The sequence below is a fragment of the Podarcis erhardii genome (genome assembly GCF_964252035.2).
Source record: "Podarcis erhardii genome assembly, chromosome: 6".
In the NCBI taxonomy this organism is placed as follows: Eukaryota; Metazoa; Chordata; class Lepidosauria; order Squamata; family Lacertidae; genus Podarcis; species Podarcis erhardii.
In genome coordinates this window covers 70,024,790-70,048,074 of record NC_138510.1, presented here as the reverse complement: position 1 = coordinate 70,048,074, position 23,285 = coordinate 70,024,790, and the positions used below count along the sequence as shown (strand labels likewise).

Here is a 23,285-nt window from a genome sequence, read left to right as displayed (position 1 = left end):
ACAGTGTATGTTTTGACTCCACAGAGTGGAAAGTGATGTTTGTGTTACTGTGTTCCATGAAGTGGGACTATTGTCCTTTGTTCTTTTTCTCTTTGCTGTCTGATGCTAGAGAGAGAGAGGGAGTCATGTTGCAGTGCTCCATGTGTGTTTATATGTAAATAAATAGATTAGCCAAAATGCTGAGTTGCTGAGGTCTGTCATGCAAGTTGTGCAAACTCTGTGGATCACTAAGTATGCAGGTGTCTGTTGGCATCGGTCGCTGTGATGTTTGGGGAGAAGAAAGCTTTTGAAGCTCCCAAACGATCGACCAGGAGGGAGAGAACATGCCAGTCGGGCATGTGTCTCTGCCAGGGTCCCACTCGAGTGTAGGCTGAACTCCTGACAGAAAGTGTGGCAGTTGGCATGGAAAGACACCCCCACCCACCCCAAATCCCTGCTCGGTTCACTTTGGGACAGCCACTATTTCTCTGCCTAATCTACCTCACAGAATTGTAAGGATAAGAAGACATCATGGCTGTCAACTTTGATGGCTTCCAAAGAGGATTTGACCAACTCATGGAGGACAAGGCTACAAGCCACAGTGGCTATGTCATGCCTTCTCTTAGGTGGTATGACTGAATGCCATTTGTTGAGAATCACAAGTGGAGAGAGTGCTGTTGTGTTCTTGTCCTGCTTACAGGCTTCATCAATCAGTAACGATATGGATCAGAATCCACTAAAATTGCCCCTGATACACATTCTGCGAAAATGAATGAAAACTACTCAGTGCATTTCACTGAAGATCAGCACGCATTATAATAATTTTATTATTATCTGAATACCCTCCAACATTTCTCTGATTAAAATAGTGATGTCCTATTCCATACTAATAACAGTAGTAGTAGTAATAGTAGTAGTAGTAATTTTATTATTTATACCCCACTCATCTGACTGGGTTACCCCAGCCACTCTGGGCAGCTTCCAACACATATAAAAACATAATAAAACATTAAACTTTTTTAAAAAACAACAACACTCCCCTATACAAGGCTGCCTTTAGAAATTGTCTTCTAAAGATTGTATAGTTACTTATCTCCTTCGTTCAGGGGTCACATAACTCCATACCTTCCAACATATTTCTGATGAAAATTGGGACATCCTAAGGAAAAGCAGGACATTCCAGGATCAAATCAGAAACCGGAGTAGATTCTGTAAATCTGTGACTGTCCATGGAAAATAAGGACACTTGGAGGGTCTGTAACAGACATAGGCAAACTCTGGCCCTCCAGATGTTTGGGACTACAATTCCCATCATCTCTAGCTAACAGGACCAGTGGTCAGGGATGATGGGAATTGTAGTCCCAAACATCTGGAGGGCCGGAGTTTGCCTACGCTTGGTCTGTAATCTGTACATTTAGATGTAATTTAAAAAGCTCTATTAAGAGCCTCATGCAATCCTGGCAGCCAGTCTGACGACAATCGGATCACAGGATTGAATCATTTTGAAGGTACATGAAGCAGACATGCCTTTCACACAAAAAGAGCATGCTTTTGCAGGCAAGCAAAAATATGCTTGGTTATGTAATCTTTTGAGCTTCAAAATGACCCCACCATTTCTAATAAAATCACCTGTCAGAAGCTCTGACCCTTCCAAATGCAAGTCATGGGAGCACACCCTTCTACACCAATGCTTCAGACCAATCAATAACAATTCAATCTTAGCAGGATTCGGGCAAGAGCTTATTACAAGCCAGCCGAAACTGAATTTCAGCCAAAGAATTAGACATCAAGGAAAACACCGCACTAAGGTCTGATGTGAAACAACACAATTCCGTATGCTATGTCAACTTGAGAGATAGCTCCGTTGCTTCTGACTGATATTGTCACAGAACAGCAACTTGCAATTATTTTTCTTAAAAACACAGCCTCTGAAGTTAAAATAGGACCCAGAGGGACGTAACAGGCAAGTTCCGTTTCATTTAGGGATGGATCTGCTAAAGGTATCTGGGAAAGGAAGAGTCCTAGAGGAAGAGCACTCACACAAGGCTAAAATAATAAACGATGATGTATGCTCAGGTTCCTGAATTCAGACCAGCTGCAGGCCGGCTAGAGTCAGCATTCCCTTATTCTCCCATGACACAATTCTTGCAAGAATGAAGGCAAAGAGCAACCACATCCCAGGCTCCAGCTGGGAAACTGTCACAACCTCTTGCTAACACAGCAGAGCCATGTAAGTCACTTCATATAGTTCTTTGGCTGCACTTTGACTGTGTCGGGCACAGGAGAAATGTGACTTTATCCCACTTACATGTTCTGTGATCCTTAACATATATGCATACCAAAACTGACCGCCAGCTGTTTTCTTCTTTTGGCGAAATTTCATGTGTTTGTTCAGAATTCTAGCCTTCTATAGTATGACCACAGGTCTCCGTAGCTCTGTGCCACCGGCCACAATGGAGTCATGGACTCCAATTAAACCAACAAACAAAGATAAGGAATGGTATTTGCAAAATACAATGTCCTTAAAGAGCTAGCTATGCAGTGTTTTGTCTGCGTTTAACATGGGGCAATCAAGGGAATTACTTTCTCTTCCAAAACTGTAATGGAAGAAGAGGGATGTTCTAAAGAAATGTCAGTATCAAAAATGTTGTTGATACAAAGAAAATTATGCAGCAAGGAAACCACATATATAACCAACTCAAACCGTTGTCATGCCACATAGGGGCAAGATGAGTTGCATGGTTTCTCTGATGCCTTTTCTGTGAGGATGCTCAAAACTTTGGGGAGTCTTCTGTGGTTCAGAAAAACTGGTGAAATGAAGAGTTGGGAAAGAGAAATCCCTCCAGCCTCAGAGCTTTGCACTGCCATGATGCTGTTTCTTAAAAAGCCTTAAAAAAAAAAAGTATCCAGGTCATGGTGTAACAAAATGCTGAGGTGAGGGGAAATAAGGTGAGTGAGGGTGTGAGTTCGGATCAGATGGCCAGCAAGCTCCAGCCTTTTACTCATCTGACTGGTTCAGTGGACTGACATTCCCCTGGATCGGCCAATCAGAGCCTTCTATGCCATTCAAAATCACCAGTAAATAACTGTTCTTCTCCTGCCCAACAAATGACCGTTTGCCCCAGCAATGATCCTCCTCATACACACAACTGCATGAGGCAGTGTCAGAGGCAGCCGAATTCTTTCAGCAAAGACATTTTTACCTCAGAAAGTGGCACCCACCAGCTCCGCATCATCTCTGCATTATGATTTAGACATCACCGTATAATAACGTTGAGCGTAACAAAATCATGGGGCAAGGATTCTTGGAATTTATTAAGATTATTATGGCACAATGGAACTGGAACACATTAGCATAACTTTTGCTCTCTTATCTCCCATTTCGAATTTTTAATAGTGTTGGTTAACTCTCAAGTAATCCTCGGTTTGCAGTTAAAGTTGCAATTTGTTAACCGTTAATCTTGGCTTAATTTGTTATTTATGTTTGATCGTTCTGGCGGTGTGCAAAAACAAGAGTTTTCTTTTATGTGGATCGGGAAAGAAAACAAAGCACGTCTAATTGCAGCTCCCATGTGAAGCTGCCATGTATTGCTGGGCCTTGTAGCGCAATGGAGCTAATTCTTATCGGTCAGGGTGGAGATGGTACAGATGGGCTCATTACTGGGCATCCCTGCTGACTGGTTCCATGCGGTGCTAACTGCTTCAGAGGAATCTGTCTACCCTCTTGACTCCGAGGGTGTGCTCTGAAGCAGCTCCTGATGGAGAGGGCAGGGAGATGGTGCATATATGGGAAAATAGCAGTCAAGTGGGAAAGCTGTGAGATAATGACTGAGGTTGTTGGTGAACTCCCTTTGGGCCTGCTGCAGACTCTGAAGTAAACCTGTTTTTCAGGAAATGAGGCACCTTGAATCTCTCTGTGGGGTGCAAAGCGCAGGTGCGATTTCTGCTAGTCGGGGACGCTTGTGTTGTTCTGTGCTTCATTATACATATATGTGAATCCTTGGTCCTTCAGCCTGTGGGACATTGTTCTTGGCACCACATGTCCACAGAGTGGCTCACTAGTTTCTACTCCTGCCTGACTTCTCCCCTCTTTACCTCCTGCAGCTGACATACTTTTTGCCAGCTGGGTCTTTTCCGCAAGGCAATTCTCTTCTCTGCTGACAGAGGTCCTAGGGGACCATAAGACTGTCACCCATGCTTTCATCCTCAGTACTTTCTTTTACTTTCGGAGGACTCCTTTCTTGTTTCTTTAGTTGTGTAACATTACAGTCCTTGCAGAATCCCATCTAGCTGGCAGTGTCTTGATGTAGGAATGCAACTTAAGGAAGTAACAGAAATTATGTGGGAACGTCTACTTTGACAACAGGCAGATTTTCTATGGAAACAGAAGGTGTGGATACAGATGAGCCATTGCTTGATGTAAACCTTCTGAGCAGGGGTAGGCAATGTCATGTCCTCCTGGTGTTAAGGACTACTGCCTCTCACTGCCCCAGGCAGCATGGCCAATGCTCAGGAATGATGGGAATTGTAATCCACAACATTTGGATTGCAACTTGTTGATTGCTCCTAATTTAGGGCATAGGCAGCCTCAACAGCGTATGTCTGTATATGCCTACTCAGAAGCAAGTATTGTCATACCTTGGTTCTTGAATGGAATCTGTTCCGGAAGTCCGTTCGACTTCTGAAAACATTTGAAAACCAAGGTGCGGCTGCAGAAGCTACCTGCACTCAATCAAAAGCCGCATCGAATGTTCTGTTTCCAAAAAAAAGTTCACAAACTGGAACACTCACTTCTGGGTTTGCTGCGTTCAGGAGCCAAAACGTTCGAGTCACAAGGCATTCCAGAACCAACGTACGACTGTATCATGAAGTTCAGTGGAACTTAATCCCTGGTAAATGGATATAGAATTGCATCCTAAAAATAATTCATTTACTCCTGGGAACTCTGAGGATTAATAGTTCTGTGAGAGAGGCTAAGGATCCCAACAGAGAATTCTTATGACATGTCTATAGATTTCAGTTCTCAGAATGCTTTGGGGAAAATGCCACTCAGTGGTATATATAACTGATTCTTTGCAGTGTAAATGTACCCATCAGAAGCAAATATATGAATATGGTTCCTCCATCAGAATATGGTTCCTCCATCAGAAGCAAATATATCTCCATAGCTTGGGCATCTGAACATGAAAGAAAGATGTTGCGCAGAGTAGCCCTCCTGATGTTTTGGACTATACCATCAGCACCAGCAGGCTTGTGTGAATTTCACTTTAAGTAAGAAAAGTTCTGAAATTTGCAATTTGTGCACATGCACAGTTTACCTCAGCTTTGAGTTCCTTTGTATCTTTCCCCAAACTCTATGGTAATAATGCACAAGTGTGCACTAGACAAGCACTGAACATAGATACTGTTGTTCCACTGGTGCAGCCAATAGCCCTCTCTGACTCTGCCCAATATTTTTACTACCAGGGAAAACACAACAGCAGCATTTGGATGCTCAAATTATTGTGTGCACTAGGCAGGGGGTTGAAATGTCAAAGAGTATTATCTGAACGTGCATCTGAGTGCAAATGTATATCACTGCTGCAGTATCCTCATCGGTATGTACATTCCCACCCACAACTACACATGATAGGCTGGACTGCCACGTATATGGAAAACACACACAGTGTACAATTTAGGTTGAAGCTGCTGAGACTTTCCCTTTTTCAAATTGTGCGTATGTTCAGGCTTCAAAACATGAGCTGCAAAACTGAGTGGATATCTGTGCAGTCAGCAATGTTGCCCATGCATGTGCAAAATTTTAACAGAAGACTCATGTGCTGGCACATCACTAAATTGTACACCGGTTTGGGAAATTATTTTTTGCACGTTGGGGAGAGGGAGAAGAATCCCAGCTGCACAGAACTCATTTGCAAAAGCAATAATATCTCCATTGACTTCCTGTGGATATCGGAGAACATGGGGAAGAGGAAGGAGAAAATGGAGGATAAGACACACATTTCTAGTCAGAAAGTTGCCAAAAGGAAAACTCAAAGTAGTTTTGTGGGTTCCTCAAGTGGAACCTACAAGGTCGGGACAGATCAACAGAGTTTTAGTAAAAATTGCACAATTTATTGAGATTGTATGTATATATAGTCATTATACATCAGACAGGTGCCATTTCTATTATCTCTTCAGTGCCTATTGAATACCTATTCTTTTTCTTCTTAAAACTTTTTCTTTTCAACAAACTTTTTAAGTGGACATATATTTTTTATATCAGTCCATACCTGTATTGGATTCAAAATTGATTCAATATATGAAATTGTTTTAATTGGTTTTTATATATGAAATTGTTTTACATGTGTTTTTATTGTTAAATTGCTTTGAGCAATTTCACAGGATGTGATTCATAAATGGAATGGAATAAAAACACACTCAGCTGAAAATCTAGAAAATGGCTTTCACAGAAGTTGGTTGCTAGCTACCAATGCAGTTACCAATATCCTATTTCAATTAATCCCTTGCCCTATAGAATCTGTATACTTGCAGTTTTCAGAACTCCCAGAAAACTGTGTTGGCGGCGGCACTCTTACTTTGGTTCAACCTCCAGGATATCAGAAGTTATGTCTCTAGCATCAGTCATGGGATGTAACTAAGGTGTTTCTCTTTTTTCTTTCTTCACTTTCACTTACATAGAATCATAGAATCATAGAGTTGGAAGAGACCACAAGGGCCATCGAGTCCAACCCCCTGCCAAGCAGGAAACACCATCAGAGCACTCCTGACATATGGTTGTCAAGCCTCTGCTTAAAGACCTCCAAAGAAGGAGACTCCACCACACTCCTTGGCAGCAAATTCCACTGTCGAACAGCTCTTACTGTCAGGAAGTTCTTCCTAATGTTTAGGTGGAATCTTTTTTCTTGTAGTTTGGAACCATTGCTCCGTGTCCGCTTCTCTGGAGCAGCAGAAAACAACCTTTCTCCCTCCTCTATGTGACATCCTTTTATATATTTGAACATGGCTATCATATCACCCCTTAACCTCCTCTTCTCCAGGCTAAACATGCCCAGCTCCCTTAGCCGTTCTTCATAAGGCATCGTTTCCAGGCCTTTGACCATTTTGGTTGCCCTCCTCTGGACACGTTCCAGTTTGTCCGTGTCCTTCTTGAACTGTGGTGCCCAGAACTGGACACAGTACTCCAGGTGAGGCCTGACCAGAGCAGAATACAGTGGCACTATTACTTCCCTTGATCTAGATGCAATACTCCTATTGATGCAGCCCAGAATTGCATTGGCTTTTTTAGCTGCCGCGTCACAATGTTGGCTCATGTCAAGTTTGTGGTCAACCAAGACTCCTAGATCCTTTTCACATGTACTGCTCTCAAGCCAGGTGTCACCCATCTTGTATTTGTGCCTCTCATTTTTTTTGCCCAAGTGCAATACTTAACATGTTATTGAGATAATGCTGCCTTCTAGAGTAAAATGCCATTTACTGATATTTCTGCTGGAAGTGTGGCTTTAATGGGATGGCTTCTGGTGGAGAACTTGAGCCCAATGATCTTTGATTTGACAAGGAGTGCTGTACAGATGACCTCTGTTCTGCATCTGCGGTCCCTACAGGAATGAGGGGAATGAAGTGTGGAATAGAAAAGTCTTGGACTTTTTACCGTATCTGAAAACGCCACTTATTTTCTGCTCCTCTAGCAGGAATTGGGTGACTAGAGATTACAGTGACTGACACGGTGGAAATAGCGCTGCTTTGATAGAGAAGCTGGATAGCATGTATTTGGTACTAGCCCCATGTCGGGCTGTGCGGAAGGGGGCAAAGTTTGAGATATTGTGGGTCACAGAAAATATATCCTTGCAGAGGAGGTTGGAGATGCCTTGCTCTCCCCTACAATCATCTGCCACAGTGCTTCTAAAACTGCAGGTGTTGGGCCTCAGCTTTTTGGCGGGTCTTCACATGGAAACCCATTCCCTCACATAGGCATGCTGTCATCATCATCATCATCATCATCATCATCATCATCATCATCATAATTTATTATTATTTATACCCCACCCATCTGGCTGGGTTTCCCTAGCCACTCTGGGCGGCTCCCAACAGAATAATAATAATAATAAGCGACAAAACATCAATCCTTAAAAACTTCCCTAAACAGGGCTGCTTTCAGATGTCTTCTAAAAGTCAGATAGTTGTTTATTTTCTTGACATCTGGTGGGAGGGTGCTCCATTGGGAGGGTGCGATTACTGAGAAGGCTGTCTGCCTGGTTGCCTGTAGCTTCAGCTTCACTTCTCACAGTGAGAAGGCCCTCAGTGATGGAACTCAGTTTTGGGGCTGGATGATGGAGGTGGAGATGCTCCTTCAGGAGGACCGAGGCCGTTTAGGTCAGCACCAACACTTTGAATTGTGTTCGGAAACATACTGGGAACCAATGTAGGTCTTTCAGAACTGGTGTTGTATGGTCTAGGCGGCCACTCCCAGTCAGCAGTTAAGACAGCAAGGCTCCAGCATGTTAACTTGAAGGGGAAAGAAAGGAAAATGGATAGAATGGTTGGCTAAGTGTGAGAGATGGAAGAGATCCTGTTGGAAGAAAAAAGTATCCGCCTGCTGGTGGAAGGGCAAGAAAGAAGTCTTCTCTAGGAAGGAAGTTGTGAAGTCTGGGGCAACCACTGAGAAGGCTCTTTCCTGTGTCCCCACCAAGCATGTCTCTGAGGGTGGCAGGACTGAGACAGCATGTCAAACCCCTCCACCACCAGCCCCCATTTTGTGATTGGCTGTGCCTCCGTTTCATGATAGGAGGGTCTCAGTAGTTTTCAATCCTTTCAAGTTAGCACTAGGTATGGAAAACGTTGAGACCCCCTGTTCTAGCATATCTTCTAATAGCAAGCTCAAGTGGTGAGTTACAATGGTTCTTTGATGCAACTGAGGCTGCTGAGAAACACGAGGAAGGTAACAGCATGCGGGGGGAAACCCAAGGTTCTCAAAAATAGTAATAAAGGGGGGGATCCTAAGGAGGAAACCTTCCCCTAAACTACCCAGTGAAGACCCAGCAAGTGCAGTGGCCACAGACTGCTGACTTACTCTGGGGTGTAGCATACCCTCCAACATTTCTCCAATGCAAATAAGGACATCACATTCCATAATGATAAGTTTACTATTTATACCCCACATATATTATTGAGTTGCCCCAGCCATTCTGGGCAGCTTCCAACATATAGTAAAACATAATAAAAAATTAAACATTTTTGTAAAAAAAAACCTTCCCTATACAGTGGTACCTCAGGTTACAGACGCTTCAGGTTACAGACTCCACTAACCCAGAAATAGTACCTCGGGTTAAGAACTTTGCTTCAGGATGAGAACAGAAATCATGCTCTGGCAGCGCAGTGGCAGCGGGATGCCCCATTAGCTAAAGTGGTACCTCAGGTTAAGAACAGACCTCCAGAATGAATTAAGTTCTTAAACCGAGGTACCACTGTACAGGATTGCCTTTGGGTGGCTCAGGGGTCAGATAACTCCATACCCTCCAACATTTCTCCAATGAAAATAAGGGCACCCTAAGGAAAAGTGGGGTATTCCAGGATCAAATCAGAAACCGGGACGGCTTCTCTAAATCAGGGAGGTCCCTGGAAAAGAGGGGCCCTTGGAGGGTCTGGTGTAGGGAGGATAACTGAAAGCTGGGAGTGGAGTGGAGTGGCACTGATGATCCTGAAGCAGAGCACTCTGTACGGCCACATTTTCTTGTGGGTCTCACTTGTAACAATAAATACTAAACGAAACCAAGGCAAAGGAGTATGAATAATATTCAGTAGAAAAGTAAACAATTTGAAGAGCAAGCATATGATCTCTTTGGGTGATATGAAGTTATAGTGGGGAGGTTAGAGGCTTATAATCTTTTTGAATCATGTCCCTGTTATTGCAGGTTTAGTTACTTGTGGCTGTTGCATAGTCTCCGTTTTCATATGCTGCTTAAATGCACACATAAGCAGTTGGGAGGTCTAGCTGGGGTCCAGAAATCATACAAGAGGTAAATAGACTGCTATCTCCTCACGCTGCAAGCTCCACAGTGGCAATGGCTTACCTTATTTGCTGTAGTGGCTGGCAATTTAAAGCTGCCACCTTATGCACACACTTATGAGGAAGAAAATCCCATTCAACACTGTGAAACTCACTTCTGAGCAAACATGCCTTAGATTGTGCTATAAATGTGTACAAAGGTTTCTTGATACCCGGGTTTCTACAGCAGCCAGTGTAGGCTAGTGGGCATCCATTTATGCCTCTAGACATAGGCAAATAGCACCTCTTAAGTTCTTAAGGTGTGCTCAGAAGGCCACAAGCCACTGCTATGAATTCCTCCCTGGTAATTCTGTTAGCTTTGTGAATGAGCCGTAGATCAGGGTGATGATTAAGTTGGTGCTACTGGAAATTGAACTTCTGGTAAGAAACCTAAATTAGAATGATCTAAAATGACTCCCACAATTATGAGCACTTGACTTACTTGTGTTTGTACATCACAGGCAGCAATTTACCCAGTGTTTTTCCCCAATTCATTTAAATGGGTGATGGCAGGGGGTTAGCAATTCTCATCCTACAAAATCATAGATGTTTTAAACAGCTGGCGATAAACAGTCATTTATATTGATAAAACCATATTTACACAGGAAAAGAAAGCACTTTGGAAATCTCAGCAACACGTTGTTTTCGAATTGGCTTGAAGAAGAGGCATTTGACCTTGGGTTAGAAGAGCTTTGGCTTATAGCACACAAGTCTTGGGGAAACCCTTGTCACGGCTAAAATGGCCGCTGTTTCTTTAATGCGAATAAAGCTGGTTCAGCATGACTCAGCGGCCTGCACCAAGTTGTATATATAGAGTGAGAAATGTTAGTTTGTTGAGGCTGGTGTTTGGGTTGGTTGGTTAGTGCTGGTGTGTATATTCAGTCGTGTTTTGCACAAATACTTTTAAGAATAAAACTCTGCAAGGATATTCTCGTGGACTCTTTTTGTGCCGACAAGGGTCCGAGGACCAGGCTGAGGAGACAAAGGGAGGTCAGAACCTTTTCCTCCTTTTTTTGCTTTTTACAAACACTGACAACCCTGCAACTTTTAAAACCAACCACTGTAAACTGAAGGAAGGGGTTTTGTGCCTACACTGTGCTAATTCCATTGGCAGAAGTGGGGAAACTTTATTTAGCTTCTTTCTTCAGATTTGTGTCGAGGTCCAAATTTAGTTTGTTATTGTTAGCACTGGGATCCAGTTGAACCCAGCATATTTTTCCAGAAAAAGAGGTGTCAGAATTCACCATGAGCACCTCCCTTGTTCTCTTATAATGGTAATGGTGCCCACCTGAGAGGTGCCGGAACTGACCTCCAGTGAGTTCTGGCTAATGTGATCCAAGGTGTCAACAGGAGTAAGTACACACCTGCTCTCTTTGCCCACCTCCTCATGTGCCCATGTAGGAATGGAACATCTGAATTTGGCCTACACATTCACTTAACAGGTCACAAACTATGGTGGCCTGTCCACTCCACTCCCATTCAAGTATTTCCAACTGCAGCACCAGCCCTTCCATTTTAGCTTATCAGCTAAACACCTCGCAAGTACCCAGGACACCTGACAGGCATTATAATGAGATGCAGACAACAGCTTTCCCCATTTTTTTTAATTTAATTTGTTGTCACTGTTATGCTCAGCAGGCTTCTATGGCTTTCTTCTTTGATATTTTCAAGATGATGTGATAAAGGCTTTACACAACACCCTTTGCCCACTGCAGCTATGCTAAGTGGCCAGAGCAGTGGAGGGATTTTGAGTGAGCATGTTCAGTACAGCTGAGAAAATATCAAAGTCTTCCCAGTTGTTTGAAGAAGATAGAACATCCAAGGGAATGAATGGATGCAAAGAAGAGCTGGGAGATCTGAGCTGCCTGCAGTATCCGAAGAGATGAAAGTGACATAGCGGAGTTCACAGCAACCCAGAGAAGACAACATACTCTTGAATGGGAATATCTTTGCATACACAGGTAGCAGCATGTGTTTCTGTTAGTTGTTGTCAGCCAATAACACGCCGAACAACATTGTCATGCTTGCTCTGAGATCATGCAAGGACAGCAATATGGTGTTTTTGGGCGGGCGGTGGGGTGCATTGCCACTACGTATAATACCTAAACAAGTAAAGCAATAATAGCAGCCGCAAGGTAGGATATATGTTCTTCTCGGCACTGCTTGATGAGACGTCTATGCAGCTGTTATTATCGGTCTGCCTCAGCCACCTGCACAGTGAAACTAAATTGCTGTAATGGCGGAGTGTCACAAACAATCATGGAAGAATTCAATTGCTCTTGTCATGAAGCTGCAATAAGAGTTTATTTATGTTTGCAGACCTTGACAGGTTGTCTGCCATTGAAGGTGAGGGGAACTACAACTTCCATCACTCCTAGCCATTGGCCTTGCTTGTTGGGGCTGATGGGAATTGTAGTTCAGACACATCTGCCAGCAAAAGGTTCTTTGCACTTGTTCTGTGGCCACACCTATACAAAATCAATTAGCTGTTCTTCTCCTAGCATCAGGAATCTTGAGGTAGTCCCACTTAGTTCAAAGACAATATTCCTAAGCTAATTCTTCAACAATAATATCGCATGGTTGCAGCCCAGCAAAGTTTGGTGTACTTCAGAGCACAGGTGCACTTAGTTGCAGTGTAGTTTGGTTTTACCTCCTTTTTCAAGGAGTTCCACACTTTCTCCTTATCCGTTCTAATTAACATGTTGTTGAGAAATTTCTGTAATTTTATAACATACAACACATTTTCCCTCTTCCTTAGCCCCTTGCCTCCAGTTCACTAACCACTGATACAGAGGATATAAAATGCTGAAAGATAATGAAAACAATAAAGCACCAGAGATCTACAGTGATTTAAATTGTGAACTTTACTCCCGGACACGGCCAAGAAACCTCCCAGAAAACGCCCACACGTAGGCACACACAAAGTGCAATCCTAACCATATCTACTCAGAAATAAGTCCTATTGAATGGAATGTGGTTAGGACTGCAGCCTAATACTAATACTTTTGACCGTACTATGCTTCTTGATGTCTATATTATCCTCTTTCATATTAGCAGAGACTCCTTGTCCTTGACTTCAAAGCTTTATGCAGCTCTCCCTTCTAAACTCTCATTTCTCTCTTATTTCTTATGCTTATTATGTTCCTCCTGAAGATTTCTGCTCTTTGGGACCCTCCATCCTCATTCACTCGTTTCTTCTAGCGCCTGAAATCATCTTCCCATGTGCAAATGCTGTATCCTCCATTTCTTATCCTTGAAATGACTCTTAAGGCCCACGACTTCAGAAAACCTATCTATCCATGACTCAACTCCTTTCTTTCTTCTCTTTACAATATCTGAATGGTGTTTAAATTGTATTAGCTCATTATCCTATTGAGTTCTCTCATTCTTGGTTTTTGATGTAACTTACCCTTGACCATGGTTAGACTGTAAACTTATTGGAACAATGTTTAGTCTCACTCTTTAGCTATCAGGTATTTCAAAGGGCTTTTTCAATTGGAAATACCTCATGCTAAAATCAACCATATTTTCCATCACCTTACGTCTGTAACCTCAAGAAACATAACTCTCTGAATAATAACTTTACTAATCTGTTTTACTGAAGTATAATCTAGAAAGTTAATAATGAATAGATGCAAAGTACTATTTAATAAGTGGGAACTCACCAAGGTACACATACAATCAGATGGATTGAGCTAGTCATCAGTTGCTCCACCCATGAGGTGAAGACCAGTTCCACATCCAACTTCCACATCCAACTATGTTCTTGCATTTCCACTTGGTAGGTGGGTGCATTAACCTCGGTGTCTTTCCTGATGCTACAGAGAAATAGACCTTCATTCAGTTCAATTTGTCCTGGGAAGAAAGGTCTGTAATCACTCAGTGAGAACATAAAAATTGTCTTATAGGTTCATATCTATGATTACTTTAGCCTGTCCTTCTTCTGAGCGTGACCGTGAAAGGTGCCAAAATTGATTCTGTAGAGACCATTTTACCCTCTGAAATTTAGCAACGTTTTCTGATATTTTGGTTAGTCTTGTACACATTGCTGAACATGGCCCATGCTTCTAGGATCTATTCATTATTCATTTTTTTTAAAGCATCTCTTAAATCCTTAATTAAAACTATTTAGAAGCTATTTTGGAAAGTAAGTGATATACTGTAAATTAAATCATCAACAGCAGTGCTTTTTTGCAACAGTGCTCTTTTTTTGCTGCCCCTGGAAGTCATTTAGCACCGACATAACACTTTTATCAAGATATGTGTATCCTTTTCTTTTTGCATGGACCCACCCACCCACCCACCCACAAATGATAACAGTAGCAGGTGCGACAAAAAGTAAAGCCAGAGAATAACATTGAGGAACACTAAGGCTGCAATTGCACACGATTCATTCTGCTTTTCATTGAAATCAATAGCACCTACTTATGAGCAAGACAGCTTCCAATTAGGCTGTGTGAGACTTGGATGCAGGCAAAGATCTCATCTGCTCCTTTCCTGTGTTAGCTGGGATTTAGAGCCCAAATTTGGTTGGTTTTTAAAAGGTTTTAAACTTATTATTTTTAATGACTTCAAAACTTGTATCTTCTCTGTTTCATATTTTTATTTCATTTCTGAATTTGCAGCAAGCTAACCAAGATAACATGGCAAATTGCATGTATAACAAAAGGTCAAATGAGAAGTCAGCAATCAATGCCTATATCAGAAACACACAAAAGTGACCTTGTCCTGAAGTCCCCAAGATAGTTATGCTTTTGAAAGGATGCCTTTGGGAGTCAAGATCCCCATTCGTTAGGGTTTAACCCTTGCGTGCTTTTCTTGCACTTCTATCTATATCTCAGTTTATGTCCTTGGGTGTTATTTAAGGAAGAGGGGAAAGCAGGGAGGAAGTCAAGTCACAGAGCAAAAGATAAAAAAAAAATAAAAAATGCCAAAAGAGACTAGAAGAAAATAAGCCAGAAAATTCTGATTTTAAAATGTCTTGCAAATAATGTGTGGGACTAAAACTAAACACACACATATACACACCAAGACCCAACAACCCTGCTTATTATTACACACCCAAAGATTTATTATGTTTTCCTAGGTATTATAAAATGTCTGCTTTAAACAAATGGTCTCCCTAGACTTGGGTCAAAAGCATGAATCAGAAGGGGTGCCTCTGAATCTGATTTCAGTGATGAATACGCAAGCTATCAACAGTATGGTAGCTATTTCCAGATGTAGACTGTGAAATACAGGTGTGGGCATTTGGATCTTATTTATCATGTAGATGGTACTTTCAATATGCAGACAGGGTTACCATCTGGTATGATTTTGGCAAAGAGAGCTCAGAAAGAGTAAAAATATATATCCCGGGGTGGTGATTGGGGAGCAGGGGACCCCCAGCAATTTGCAACTAATGAAATGTGTACAGTATTCTGAAAAAAGAACCACTTGAAAACTGAATACTTTGTGAAAACATTGTGTTTCCTCAAGAGAGAGTAGAGTATTTGCCTGTGACAAACATGCAGATGACACTGTGGTCCTCGAAGTAAGATGATGAATTTGCTGCAATAGGATGGAGGCTGTTATGAGCACTTAAAGTTATAGCACTTGAAGTTGAAAATCTTTTAGGGCTGTATTGTTTTGTCTCCACCCACTTTCTTTGACAATAGGACAGAGCTGCTTCCAGAGCTACTCAACGGAGGAGGATGTATCAGTCGGTTAACACGAACACTTCCCATTCGAGGCTTCAGCACTTCAGTTTATCACTTCAGCCATTGGATTTAGGACTAGGACATTAACCAAGAGGTTGCTGCTGAAGATAATAACTATTATGAATAATTTTATTATTTATACCCTGCCCATCTGGCTGGGTTTCCCCAGCCAATCTGATTTGCTTCCAGCACATATAAAACATAATAAAACTTCCTGATGCAGGGCTGCCTTCAGATGTCTTCTAAAAGTTGTGAAGTTCTTTATCTCCTAATCGCTTTTGCATGGAAAAGCGATCCCTTCCTTGGCTGAAACATGGAGAATGCCATGCTGTGTGGATCAGCGTCATGACCCAAGCTAAAGCAATGTGCTGATCGATGGTAGTAGTTGTAGACATTGTGTGATAGCCAATGTTAGTCCTACTTAAAGCAGATCCATTAATATCCATACACTTAAATAAATTAGTTGGATATCACCCATTACAGTTAGAGATACACATTTTTCTTGGGAAGGCTGTTTCAATGTCTTCCCAATGCTGCGTGTGACATGTGATCTAGTGCATTATCAGGCTAGTGAACGTTTATGCACACACACAAGGCGTATAGAATGACCAGTTTGACCTCAAGTGTGAATGCAATATAGATCTCCCAGGAGCAGCAGAACTTTGCGCCCATGTTCATCCCACCCAATTGCCAAACAGAGACTGGATATCTCTGATGTGTTGACTTCACTCTAGTACGAAGGTCCAGGGACAGTAGAACTTTAAAACAGCAGGAGTAAAAGTTGAATCCTGGACTTCTGAATGTTGGCCAAAGTAATATTTGTATTACGTGAGCACAGGGTTTTCTTTGGGTGGCTTTACGTAAACAAACTGGAGTCTCGCTGATATTAATGAGGTAGCTTTCTACACCCGCATTGTGTATTGTGATTGGCTCGTGACTGGCAATGGCAGCCCGGGGGCCTAATGTCTTTTACGCTACCGAAGTTCTATAACATTCATTATTCTGTGTCAAGCCAAAATTACCTTGCAGGGGCATTGCATAATGTCTGGTATATTAATCATTAGAGATATTTTTGAAGCACTCAATTACATTATGAAGGCTGGGTTATGTTCTTATCTTTCTAATGGTCACATGTAAAGCACCGAGGCCCCCTATTACTGTGTAATAAGAAATGCATACCCGGCAGAATAATGCATTATGCACATCCTCATCTATAGGACGGAAAAGGTCAGCCAGCAACTTGAATATTTTTGTCCTCTAGATCAATTTCACTTAAAAGAGTTCATTAGAAAGAATGGCTTTATCTTTTCAATATGTCCTAACAGCATGCTATCACTTTACAGAACCAGATTTCAACTATTTTATTCTATTCAAAGCAGAATGAATTACATCAATCTGGCTGAGGCACATTCATTTTGAGGTTATCAATTCAAAAGTGTTTCAGGATACATTTAAGAGGGCCTTTGTTGCCAAGATTTTTTTTTTAAAAAAATAAAAATAAAATAGTGAATGTTGAAAGTATGCAGCCTACTTACCTTGGAGTAACCCCATCTACTCTAACCAAACCACCTGGGCGATGCATTGCAGTTCTAACTATTTCATATCCTAAATGAATAAGGACAAGCATTTACTTTCATTTGCAGTTTCTGGCATTTCTAGCAGGTGTTGAGTTCATAGAAATGCGCATTTAGGGGTATTCACACTCACTTCCACAAAGCAGGAACCCTGCTGAAAGTGTTAGCGATTAGCAAAAGCTATTCAATAAAAAAAAGAGAGCCCAAATGCGAACAGCATTGTGTGTCAGGCTTTTTCTTCTTCTCCTCGTATTCATTGAAAATGTATACATTCAAAAAGTTTTTTTAAAAAACAAATTTTATTATACAAGAACCATTAAACACTTATCCAGCAGTACAGCTAATGGTATTTGGGCTATCCATTGACCTTAGACATGAGCTTCAGTGTTCAAACATATTTCTTAATGTAACCTCTTCACTGAGATGATTGAGCAGTAGGTATAACAAGGTCTTGATTTAGGTCAATAACATAGCTAAAGAAAGGAATCCATGTTTCTCGGCAGGTGCCCCTTATCATTATGCCTTTAATTGTCCTCCTGTGTCTGGTGAGACCCCCAGACATTGCTGTATCCCAGATATCATTTTCCCATATATTGAGGGGTATTTCAGTCTGGTTCATCCATTGTTGAGCTATCACTAATTGTGCTGCTGGTTCACGGTGGTGCAGGGTGGAGCCCAGGTCTATGTCCAAATACAGTAGTGCTAAGGCAGGATTTGGAAAAAGAGGTTGGCTTTTAATTGCAGATATAGTGGAGAATACTCTCTTCCAGAAGTTTTTTTTTAACATGGGGCCATTCCCACCAAACATGCATAAATGAACCAAGTTTTCCACAACCCTTTAAGCATAAAGGGGAAAGGGAGGGATAAATTTTTGCCAGTCTGACTGGTGTCCAATCTCCCCCCCTCCCCCGTATAATTTTTAAAATTAATTTTAGTAAAATGTACTTTTCACCCTATGTTTTGTTATATGTGTGTGCGCGTACACACACTTGGGATAGCATTCAGCAATGCACCATTTTTATTTTTCAAAAAAAGGGCCCGGCTAACATTAATAGGGAAAATCTGGAACATATCCTATTTTTTATTCTTTATGTTTAGCGTGGAGGGGAGCACTGCGCATAGGCTTCCTTACCTATGAGCCTGGTAATGTGTTTCATTTAGCACTTGCTGCCTTCTTGCCAAGGATGCTGCCTCGGGGCAAACTCTGGCTGTGCTGATTGCTGCTCTCAACTTTCCATTTATTCGTTTTTCAACCTCTAAATGCATACACAGAGGCTTACCAAGCGAATGCTAAGGTTCCAGCACTTCCTTCTCTGAAGGAGACTCGAAAGACTGTTCTTGGACTTTGCACACCGTGGGGACCTGTGAGTAAATGACAGACTCGATTTAAAGAAGAAGAGCTGGCCTCCGGGAGACGTTAAGCAGAGGACCCAATCTGCCTGGCATTTGCGCCTGTGTGTCCCTCCTCCGGTGTGTATACACGTGTGTGCAAGGCAAAAAACAGCAGGCTAAATTGCCTGAGAATCCATTGGGGTCTCAGCTGAAGTATAAAAAGTTAACAGAAGCAACTGAGGTACCATGAGCTCCACAGTAGGATGCAGAAGAAGCCAGAAGCTCTGGCTACTAACGTTGACTGAGAGGGGTTGCAGCTACAGTTGGGCACACTGGTCAATTTGGGTTCCTTTCTGGCTCCCATTTTTCCATTCTTAAGTTCAGTTCTCCACATTTAATGAACAATCTTGTGCAACTTTATCCTCAGATACACATTTTGTGTGTGCGATTTTGCCCAATAAAGACATTTCACAAGGCAATTTCCCCCAAATACATTGCATCATCATGAATATAGGCATTTTATGCACATTTGGCCCTGGTATACGTATTTATGCACACATTACTTGGCTGGAGAACTGAGCTGCAAAATCTAGAGAAGTGCAACTTGGAAGGGATAATTGTATCTCAGTTTCTGTATTGTTTTGGAAAATGTGAATTGGGTGGGTTTGCCTTTAAGTGTCAATTGAATTTCACCTCCATTTTAGCAGCAGCTCCATGATAGAGATGATGGGTTGTATGAAGAAGGTCCAAGCTTCATCCCTGGTATCTCCAGCCAGGGTGGGGAAATAGGCCTTCTGGAACCCTGGAGAGTCGGTGGCAGTCAGCTGAGTTGGTATAAGGCAGAGATGAGAAAGGCTGCTAAGGAAGCTTTGAGCACATAATATGTGTCGATACTTCCATCGATCATAGTGTTCTGTGGACCACTAGTGGACAAATGGGAGGCAATTGAGAAGAAAACAGGTTCTGGTTGCACCACACCTGTTGCAACACCTTTTTCTTGGCCTTGTCGTTGCTTTTTAAAAGGCTTTGGTGTTGCCTCTTAACAGTGGTTGAATTATGCAGGGAAACTTAAGGGGGTTCTCTGTGAAGTCAACACGGCCCTCCTACTGACCCTGTCTAATTTTAGCCACATCAGCCTTCTAAGACAGCACTTAAGGAGGTTTGGTCAAAGGACAGAACACCTGCCATGCACCACACCGCTGGTAATTCTGTTTTAGCTGCTCGGGAGGTTCAAATTCCTTTGCAGCAGCAACTTTCCAGAGATGCTACTTCTAATCAATAGATCTAAACCCACTGTGAAGAGCTAAGTAAGCAGACCCATGAAACAGAGGCATTGGAAGGGGGTGTGGGGGGATACGGACCACCCCGGTGTCATCACTGAGGGGGGTGACAGTCGGCGCACTGCCCACCCACAACTCCCAAGCCTACCCCAAGCCGTTGATGTGTGTGGGGGGGGTGACAATTTTTTTTTGCACGGGTACCACCTGACCTTGCTAAGCCTCTGCCCTGAAATGCTTTTTAAAGGGTGGACAGTCTCCATGTAATCCACAAGCCATACAGTGGACTCCTGAACTTGCACCCTGCAAGTTCCTTCCTTCATGTAAAGTCAATGGGACCGTGTCTGCAAACGTGGATGAGTGACATTCAATTACGTTCATGGGGAATGCAAAAAGCCACTAAGGAGGCAATTTACTGCTCTAGCCCTGTATGGAATTCTTCACTTGAAATCAATTTTTCATTATATGGGAGAACAGTATGTTGAGTTGATATATTTGTTCTTGTAATTTGAAAGAGTAGCCGGTAATGTGTAAAGCTTGTCTCTAACAGGAGGGGGGAAATGACATTTGACAAACTAGGGAAATGTGGCGGAATTTCTGCTAATAAAACAACATCATGTTTTCTGATGGAATTTCTGAGTTAATGGTGCCAGCTTACACACCCAGCGCTGAAGCTCATGAGCCCAAAATGTTTCGCACGGCCCTTTTGCCAGTGTGACCAATCTTGTTACATCTGGCTAAAAAAAAATGTTTGCTGACTTCAGGATATGACCTTTTGCCTCAAATACATTCCACCTGGTTTCCCTTAGTATAATGTGTTTGTGTGTGTTAGTCAATGGTTGTCGGTGTTATTGTTGCTTTCTTTAAAAAACACACACCCAACAATCTCAGTTTATTTTGAATTACAGTATCTGATATAATGTATGCATGTGTATAAATCTAATATAGGCAACCTAGACATGTAATTTCATTATGTACATTTTTTGAAACTGTTGATTTTATCTGTATTTTGATAAATGTCTACTGTTTTCAAAACTGCTTTTTTGTAACAGCCATACTTCATGTTATGTCCGCTTCATGTTGTGTGTTTTGGTCTCGTGTCCTGCGACGACCCGGAAGTACTGAAATGGGTTACGTCCGGGTTTCACCACTCGCACATGCGCATAATTGCTAAAACGTGCTTCTGCGCATGCGCAGAAGTGCTAAATTGTGCCACGCATGTGCAGACGTGGCACTTCAGTTTATGTCAGTTCCGTGTTACAAATGGGCCTCTGGAATGGATCTCGTCTGTAACACGAGATTCCACTGTATTTATAAAACGAATTCCTCTTTCATACCATGTTCAACTCTCTGAAGGAGAGTTGGTCTAGATGACCCGTGGGTCCCTTCCAACTCGTAAGATTCTATGATTCCATGATAATTAATTTCTTCATCATTAGTTGCAACAAACAAACTGTGCCCATTGCCTGCAAGAAAGCTCTGGTGGTTATTTTAGGACCATGTATTAAGGAATTAAGGAACTGCCTGACTAATGACATGTCACCCCTCGAGTGTATCACATCACTTTCCCTAATGATACGGTCTTGTTTGCACAAAAACTTTGTGTTGCTCAGCTTCTTCCTGCACACGCTGTCTTGCATTAATCATTCACCCCACCCACTGCACGACATTCAGGATGAAGACAAGCAAAGAGAGCACACCCGTTTAACTAATGCAGGCTGCAGGCCTAAAGTAAACCCACTTAGGCGTCAATCCTCTTCACCCCTCCCTAGAAGTAACCCCCACTGAACAAAGCAGGGCTTGCTACTGAGTAAGCATGCACTGGATTGCGATGCATGTCTGACCAACAAGTTTGGCGTTCCGTGCTTGAGAATTTTCTTTGCTCGAATTAAAAAACAAACAAACCTCATTCAGTCTGCAGCATGGCTACTCTTGTAACAATAAACTTATGCTATATCGTCATTCTAACGGTTTCCATATGTGAGGGTGAATTTTCCTTTGCAACCAATAAAACAATTCTTTTAGCTTGGGCTTGTTTTTAAAGAGGTAAAATGTTCAAAAAGCACAAGATGTGTACAATTAGTCTGAAACTGTCTAAACTGGCGTATATTTTGAGATTGCCCCCCTTTTCTGTCCCTGTCTAATACCATTTCAAGCATTCTATTTCTGGGTGTGTTTGCTGAGAACTGGGGGGTACTGTCGTATCCTGTACCCTGTGGAATTTTCAGGTCTTCCAAGTTTCCATCTCTGCTTGGCCACAAATCTTCCAGGTCTGTTAGCATGAACAAGGTTAATAGTCTCCTGAATGGATAGACAACCTAGGTAGCAGGCCTGTAAGCAAATGAAATAGCTGCATGTCTCAGATGCGGGCTATGCTATTTGGCCAGCCAAACTCGTAGCTGGAAATGACACACAGAGCATAACGGTGTAAGGTGGGGATCATTTGAGGAATGTGATGGGTAGGGATGAGTAAATCTGTCTATGTTGGTTTCTCTGAGTTTCACATTTTCCAAATCTTCAGTTCATTTCTCCATATTTTGACATCAGCTTGACTTTTTTAAAACGTCCTCATGAAAATTCATCAGCACTTTAGTGCAAAATTCTCTGAATAGGCAAATTTGCATTCCTTTTTGCCTAATACTCACATTTTGCAAAATGTACAGAATGCCTTTGTTTGTGTGTTGTTTTCACCAATACGTGCATTTTAATGCACCATTTTTTTACACATTACTTGGTTGGAGAACTGCATTGCAAAATTCAGTTCACTAAGAGCCTATTTCAACTAAGGAGGCCTGTCAATGGGAGTCTTGTTCAAGGATTTCCAACCACCTTCCATTGCTTGGTGTATTCCTGGCATGTGCATTTTTTGGAGCATGGCATGTTTACCCTGTGCTGGATGAAGTATGGGTTGTTGTTGTTTTGCATATGCTTGACACTTACTGTATCCCCATAGTTCCCTTAGTGAAGGAAGGATTATTCTGCTTCCAATCGTCTGTGGGGCTTGGGACTGGTAGTATGTGCCTCTACCTGACTTATCCAGATTCCAGCACCCCACACTTTCAGTTTAACTGATTGCAAATCTTCTTGTTCTACATAAGGCAATAGGAGAGCTGAAAATAATGCCAATATATTTCACATCTGGCAACCAATGAGCCCCTTTGGTTTCAGACAGTACATGGGTAGACAAATCTAAAAAGCCCAGGACACTAATTTTCATGACCCTCTTGCAGCAGTGGTGGCTCATTTACCAGAAGTAATGTATTTAGCGCCAACTCAGCATTAACTCTGGAAACGTATACTTGATTCTGACCAAACGTATCCTCCTAGAGCAAAATGTACAGCAGGAGACTTAGTTTGGTCAGAATTGAGTGTATGTTTCCAG

At 42.1% G+C, this 23,285-nt stretch overlaps 1 long non-coding RNA gene across 4 annotated transcripts in view; it reads right to left on the bottom strand.

Moving 5' to 3' along the window:
- Positions 1–13,545: 13,545 nt before the first annotated feature.
- The window catches only part of LOC309344017, a 46,315-nt gene continuing 36,575 nt past the window's right edge, over positions 13,546–23,285 (bottom strand). For 3 of the 4 annotated variants that reach the window (XR_014157532.1, XR_014157533.1, XR_014157534.1), the window contains exon 7: positions 13,546–13,839. This is a non-coding gene — a long non-coding RNA (uncharacterized lncRNA). Of the gene's footprint in view, positions 13,840–18,432; positions 18,657–23,285 lie in introns of those variants that run through there. The other variant, XR_014157535.1, reaches the window with a different exon arrangement.